Source organism: Oncorhynchus kisutch, linkage group LG26, assembly GCF_002021735.2.
Source record: "Oncorhynchus kisutch isolate 150728-3 linkage group LG26, Okis_V2, whole genome shotgun sequence".
In the NCBI taxonomy this organism is placed as follows: domain Eukaryota; kingdom Metazoa; phylum Chordata; class Actinopteri; order Salmoniformes; family Salmonidae; genus Oncorhynchus; species Oncorhynchus kisutch.
This window is the reverse complement of record NC_034199.2, coordinates 14083522-14091485: the sequence shown is the minus strand read 5'-3', so window position 1 is coordinate 14091485 and position 7964 is coordinate 14083522.

The following is a 7964-nucleotide window of genomic DNA, read 5'->3' as shown; positions in this document are numbered from 1 at the left end:
AAAGTTTGAAATATCCAATAAATGTCGTTCCACTTCATGATTGTGTCCCACATGTTGTTGATTCTTCACAAATATCTTTATGTTTGAAGCCTGAAATGTGGCAAAAGGTCGCAAAGTTCAAGGGGGCCGAATACTTTCGCAAGGCACTGTGTATATATATATATATATATATATATATATATATATATATACGTTCGTGAGAGTCTCACCTTTCCACAGAGGGGTCATGTTAGTGTGTGGCACAAACTGTTCGGACTCTATAGACAGAAGTTGTCAGATCAGCTGTATCGACTGTAGATGAGTCCCAAGACACTTGTGGGGGTCGTACGGCAAAACAGAGAACACCATCGTGTTCATGAGTCTCAACCATTCGGACACTCCCGACAATTTTGTGAGAAGACTGACTTCCGGGATGCCTCATGGTCTGACAAACATCGCTCTAGCCCCTTTCATGGCAGATGTGGAAGTGCGACATAGACAAATGCGGTAGATTGAGACACATCCAATGCAAAAAAACAGATACAGTATCTCTAGCTTAAACTGACAGCTTTTGATGGGGATTTTTGTTATTATGCGAATTACATTTCCGAGGGGGCGCAGACATCAACCTTAGGGGAAGCATATGGAACCAAAACAGGGATAAACAAACCTGAACTTGTCCAATAGAAACTCTCGTTTGCAACTGTTGGACTAATGACTACACCCTAGATCAGCTAGATGCAGGTAAGAGTGTGCAAGGCGGTATGGAATGTGTCACTGTCTGTCACCTTGATTACTCCATTTTTTTCTCTTGACCTGCGCACCTACGATGTAAACTTTCATTCATAGGCTAGGTTGTAGTCACTTCATGACGGGTACAGGGAAAATGTTTTAGAACCTATCGCTGTTACATTGAGCTGGGTGAATGGAATATGAATGCCGGTCATCCAATATGCTGTAGTAGAAATAAGGCCATTCTCATTTTTGAAAAAGAAACATCCTCCCTATTCTTAAACGGCACAGGCTGCCACTGCTTCATTAGGCACTTTCCTAACACAAACTTCCCACTATGTTGTTCCAAAGACAAACATGGAAAAGAGTATGTCCACAGAGTAACACTTCCCTGCAGCCAAACCCAATATCTTATTCGCATCTTGTGGTTCAAGCCGGTGGTCCAAACTGAGCACATCAGTACATGAGAAAAACAGCAATTGAACTCTGCAAACAGTCTGCCCTCTATAGCGTGTCGTGTTGCCTATGACCTGGGTATTTACATATCCACCTTAATAGGGAGTGCACTTGTGCTTAACAATCTGTCTCCTGAGATGGGTCTCGCCTGTTATTAAGCAAGTCATTTGTATTGCACCACAGTTGTCAGTGTTTATGATCTTCCTTATATTTGGCACTCTCACTTAATACACAGGATAAACATTTTAGAATTAGGTTATGCCTCCACGGAAGTCTATGACCTTCATATAGGAAACTTCTGTAAATGTTTGTTATCAATCAGTAATGAAGATGCAGGACAACACTCTTTACCACAAACATCTACCAGGTTCAATTTATGCCAGGATTCATTAGAAACACACATAAAAGGGTGCAATAAGACAGGAGTTGAGGGGAGTTGCCCCGTCCTGCGGAGCGACTTCTGTAGAACACAGAATAGACCTGATACCATCTCAATGTTACTCCTCCTAGCCCCCCCCCCCCCATCATAACTCCAGATAGTGCTGCACCAATTACAGCCTAATGGGACAGTTTTAATTAGAAAACTACATTGAGCAAGTATTTGCTTCTCCTCCACAACACGGCTCATTTAAGAGATTAATGCTCAGGCCCTGGATGGCTGTACAGTTAAGGAAGCCGTTCCTCCCCAGATCCAAACACGATTCCTAATATTTCAAGGTCACTTCCTGGCTGATTTTATCATGCCACACATGGCAACATGTACCCCCCCCCCCCCCCCCCCCCCCCCCGCATCCAGTAAATGAAAGCCTAATGTCACCACTCCGGTTCAAATCATTAATGACCACACATGTTCAGTCTAATAGCATCTGATTGTTTACATTGGTTCAAGTCCATTTAAAAAGTGGAACATTTAAACGAGGAAAAAGCCCCCCCCCAAAAAAAGAGATAATAAATGAGCACATTGGACGACAAGAACCCAATTGAAGCCGTGCTGCCAGGTCAAGACAAAGTGGTCTTTGGGGTTTGAAACTGGATCTTTATCGAGCTGTGATACAGGAAAGGCTTGTTTAGATTTTCAGCACTACCAACATACATCACTTGCGACAAAAAAAATAACAAGTTCTGCACTGGAGCTGTTCAATCACTGTCAATCATTATGACTAAATCCAAAGCACACCACTGGTTCTCTGTATGGTCGTTCAAATATTCATTCAGTTTAACAATACAATTCATGTTTTTCCTTTCTTCATATTCTAAATCCCTCAGTATGGACGCTTCCAACGATGTCTTGGCAGTTCAATCCCAATAACATATTCAATGCCGATGTAATCACAAAACAATGTAATTATGAACATGTTTCCAATATTTCCCAAACAGATCCTGACGGTATGGATAGCAATCCATCAGCCTTCACAGATGTATTTTTCAAATATTCAGTTATTGAACCTGTGTCGGGCCACCCGTTTTCGTCATTCAACACCAATCAAATAACTTTACTTAAGACGTTGTATTTCTGCTGACACAAACTACATGTAATTTACTGAAATAAAGACAATGTGCACTGCATGAACCGTCTTTCCATGTAAATTGATAATGTGAAGCAAGCCACAAGCACAGTGGTCTCCAGGGACTTCTACTGTGATCAACACCACCACTTTCATCACATCCTTTACTTGAGCAAATTACCATATCAGGAGCATGATCTCAACCAGTCGAAAGACCTGCAATCATGCTTTTTTTCTGGCACACAATTAAAAGTGGTCGTCAAACCTAGCTTCTTTTACAGTGTTTTGGTTCTGCTTGTCAGCGCAACAAACATTATCTTAAAGAGGCCTCATTTAGCAGAGAAAGCAACTGACCAGGTTCAATGATGGCGACGGGGGCTCGGGGTATGTGGGTAACCGGGGAGCACAATGGGACTGGAACACGATAAGGAGGACAAGGGAGGGAGGAGGGGGGCACCAACATGCCTCCCTTTCACTCTCCTGGGAATCCAGAGGCTAAGACGTGGCTTAGACATCGGGGTTCCTCAACACAGGTATCATGTTCCTCAGGCCCTTCAGTACAGCTGGGAGGGGTCCAAAACTCCCCGTCTGTCTCAGTGGAGGGATAGGGAGGCGCCATCAGGTAAATGTAGCAGACAACCTGCATGCCAACAGGTGAAACCAGAGACTTAAAGTCTAGCTTTATACTGTCCACTAGTCATCAATAATAAGACTCATTTCTGGCCCATGCACAATGCACACACCAATCAGCCTTTGTTAACACAACAGATATGATAAGCACGTATTTAATTGAAAAAGTCCATAGAAAATGCAAACACATAAATGCATGCACTATATACATATACAGTGCATTCAGATTCCTAGACTTTTTCGCCATTTTGTTACATTACAGCCTTACTCTAAAATAGCAGATTTATTTTCCCCCCTCACCAATCTACACACAATACCCCACAAAACAAAGCGAAAAAACAGGTTTAGATAATTTTTTTGAAATATATATATATATATATATATATATATATATATATATATATACACTGCTCAAAAAAACAAAGGGAACACTAAAATAACACATCCTAGATCTGAATGAATGAAATATTCTTATTAAATACTTTTTACTTTACATAGTTGATGTGCTGACACCAAAATCACAAAAATGATCAATGGAAATCAAATTTATCAACCCATGGAGGTCTGGATTTTGGAGTCACACTTAAAATCAAAGTGGAAAACCACACTACAGGCTGATCCAACTTTGATGTAATGTTCTTAAAACAAGTCAAAATGAGGCTCAGTAGTGTGTGTGGCCTCCACGTGCCTGTATGACCTCCCTACAACGCCTGGGCATGCTCCTGATGAGGTAGCAGATGGTCTCCTGAGGGATCTCCTCCCAGACCTGGACTAAAGCATCCGCCAACTCCTGGACAGTCTGCGGTGCAACGTGGCGTTGGTGGATGGAGCGAGACATGATGTCCCAGATGTGCTCAATTGGATTCAGGTCTGGGGAAAGGGCGGGCCAGTCCATCAATGCCTTCCTCTTGCAGGAACTGCTGACACACTCCAGCCACATGAGGTCTAGCATTGTCTTGCATTAGGAGGAACCCAGGGCCAACCACACCAGCATATGGTCTCACAAGGGGTCTGAGGATCTCATCTCGGTACCTAATGGCAGTCAGGCTACCTCAGGTGAGCACATGGAGGGCTGTGCGGCCCCCCAAAGAAATGCCACCCCACACCATGACTGACCCACCACCAAACCGGTCATGCTGGAGGATGTTGCAGGCAGCAGAACGTTCTCCACGGCGTCTCCAGACTGTCACGTCTGTCACATGTGCTCAGTGTGAACCTGCTTTCATCTGTGAAGAGCACAGGGCGCCAGTGGCGAATTTGCCAATCTTGGTGTTCTCTGGCAAATGCCAAACGTCCTGCACAGTGTTGGGCTGTAAGCACAACCCCCACCTGTGGACGACGGGCCCTCATACCACCCTCATGGAGTCTGTTTCTGACCGTTTGAGCAGACACATACACATTTGTGGCCTGCTGGAGCTCATTTTGCAGGGCTCTGGCAATGCTCCTCCTTGCACAAAGGCGGAGGTAGCGGTCCTACTGCTGGGTTGTTGCCCTCCTACGGCTTCCTCCACGTCTCCTGATGTACTGGCCTGTCTCCTGGTAGCGCCTCCATGCTCTGGACACTACACTGACAGACACAGCAAACCTTCTTGCCACAGCTCGCATTGATGTGCCATCCTGGATGAGCTGCACTACCTGAGCCACTTGTGTGGGTTGTAGACTCCGTCTCATGCTACCACTAGAGTGAAAGCACTGCCAGCATTCAAAAGTGACCAAAACATCAGCCAGGAAGCATAGGAACTGAGAAGTGGTCTGTGGTCCCCCCTGCAGAACCACTCCTTTATTGGGGGTGTCTTGCTAATTTCCTATCATTTCCACCTGTTGTCTATTCCATTTGCACAACAGCATGTGAAATGTATTGTCAATCAGTGTTGCTTCCTAAGTGGACAGTTTGATTTCACAGAAGTGTGATTGACTTGGAGTTACATTGTGTTGTTTAATTGTTCCCTTTATTTTTTGAGCAGTGTATATATATAAATTATTTAATACATATTTACATAAGTATTCAGACCATTTGCTATGACTCAAAAGACTAGTTTCCATTGATAATTATTTTGTTGTTTCAACAACTTGGAGTCCACCTGTGGTAAATTAAATTGATTGGACATAATTTGTAATAGCACACACCTGTCTATATAAGGTCCCACATTTGGCAGTGCATGTCAGAGAAAGAAACCCAAGCCATGAGGTTGAAGGAATTGTCCATAGAGCTCCGAAATAGGATTTTGTCGAGACACAGATCTGGAGAAGGGTACCAAAACATTTCTGCAGCATTGAAGGTCCCCATGAACATAATGGCCTCCATCATTCTTAAATGGAAGAAGTTTGGAACCACCAAGATCCTTTCTAGAGCTGGCCGCCCGGCCAAACTGAGCAATCGGGGGAGAAGGGCCTTGGTCAGGTAGATGACCATGAACCCGATGGTCACTAACAGTGCTCCAGAGTTCCTCTGTGGGGATGGGAGAACCTTCCAGAAGGACAACCATCTCTCCACTAATCAGGTCTTTATGGTAGTGGCCAGACGGAAGCCACTCCTCAGTAAAAAGCACAACAGCCCGCTTGGAGTTTGCCAAAAGACAGCGAAAGGACTCAGACCATGAGAAACAAGATTCTCTGGATTGAGGGAAAGATGAACAGAGCAAAGTACAGAGAGATCCTTCATGAAAACCTGCTTCAGAGCGTTCAGGACCTCAGACTGGGGCGAAGGTTCACCTTCCAACAGGACAACAACCCTAAGCACACAGCCAAGACAATGAGACCTGTCGTCAAACCTAGTTTAAGTTTACAAATATAAAATATATTTTGATTTCTTGGTTATTACATGATTCCATGTGTGTTATATGAGCTTATGCCTTCACTATTATTCTACAATGTAGAAAAAAGTAAAAATAAAGAAAAACCCTGGAATGAGTAGGTGTCCAAACTTTTGACTGGTACATACAGTTGAAGTCGGAAGTTTACATACACTTAGGTTGGAGTCATTAATACGAGTTTTTCCAACCACTCCACAGATTTCTTGATAACTATAGTTTTGGCAAGTCGGTTAGGACTTCTACTCTGTGCATGACACAAGTACATTTTCCAACAATTGTTGTTTAGACAGATTATTTCACTTATAATTCACTGTATCATAATTCCAGTGGGTCAGAAGTTTACATACACTAAGTTGACTGTGCCTTTAAACAGCTTGGAAAATTCCAGAAAATGATGTATAGAAGCTAAGAATATAAGCTTCTGATAGGCTAATTGACATCATTTGAGTCAATTGGAGGTGTACCTGTGGATGTATTTCAAGGCCTACCTTGAAACTCAGTGCCTCTTTGCTTGACATCATGGGAAAATCAAAAGAAATCAGAAAAAAGAGACCTCATCAAGTATGGTTCATCCTTGGGAGCATTTTCCAAATGCCTGAAGGTACCACGTTCATCTGTACAAACACCATGGGACCACGCAGCCGTCATATCGCTCAGGAAGGAGACGCGCTCTGTTTCCTAGAGATGAATGTACTTTGGTGCGAAAAGTGCCAATCAATCCCAGAACAACAGCAAAGGACCTTGTGGAGATGCTGGAGGAAACAGGTACAAAAGTATCTATATCCACAGTTAAACGAGTCCTATATCGACATAATTTGAAAGGTCGCTCAGCAAGGAAGAAGCCACTGCTCCAAAAACAGACAGACTACAGTTTGCAACTGCATATGGGGACAAAGATCATACTTTTTGAAGAAATGTCCTCTGGTCTGATGAAACAAAAATAGCACTGTTTGGAAATAATGACCATCGTTATGTTTGGAGGAAAAAGGGGGAGGCTTGCAAGCCGAAGAACATCATCCCAACCGTGAAGCACGGTGGTGGCAGCATCATGTTGTGGGGTGCTTTGCTGCAGGAGGGACTGGTGCACTTCACAAAATAGATGGCAATTATGTGGATATATTGAAGCAAGATCTCAAGACATCAGTCAGGAAGTTAAAGCTTGGTTGCAAATGGGTCTTCCAAATGGACAATGACCCCAAGCATACTTCCAAAGTGGTGGCAAAATGGCCTAAGGACAACAAAGTCAAGGTATTGGAGTGGCCATCACAAAGCCCTGACCTCAATCCCATAAAACATTTGTGGGCAGAAATTAAAAGCGTGTGCGAGCAAGGAGGCCTACAAACCTGACTCAGTTACACCAGCTTTGTCAGGAGGAATGAGCTAAAATTGCCCCAACTTATTGTGGGAAGCTTGTGGAAGGTTTCCTGAAACGTTTGACCCAAGCTAAACAATTTAAAGGCAATGCTACCAAATACTAATTGAGTGCATGAAAACTTCTGACCCACTGGGAATGTGATGAAAGAAATAAAAGCTGAAATAAGTTCTTCTCTCTACTATTATTTCACATTCTTAAAATAAAGTAGTGTTCCTAACTGGCCTAAAACAGGGCATTTTTACTAGGATTAAATGTCAAGAATTGTGAAAAACTGAGTTTAAGTGTATTTGGCTAAGGTGTATGTAAACTTCCAACTTCAACTGTGTGTGAGTGAGATATATATATATATAAACATTTTAAAAAATAACCTAAGATGGGCCCGTCACCGGGTGAACCTGGTATGTCCCCTTAATATTTCAATGAATTGCACCTGAATGGTTGATTGACTGCAGAAGGAGAATAACATGCGATAAC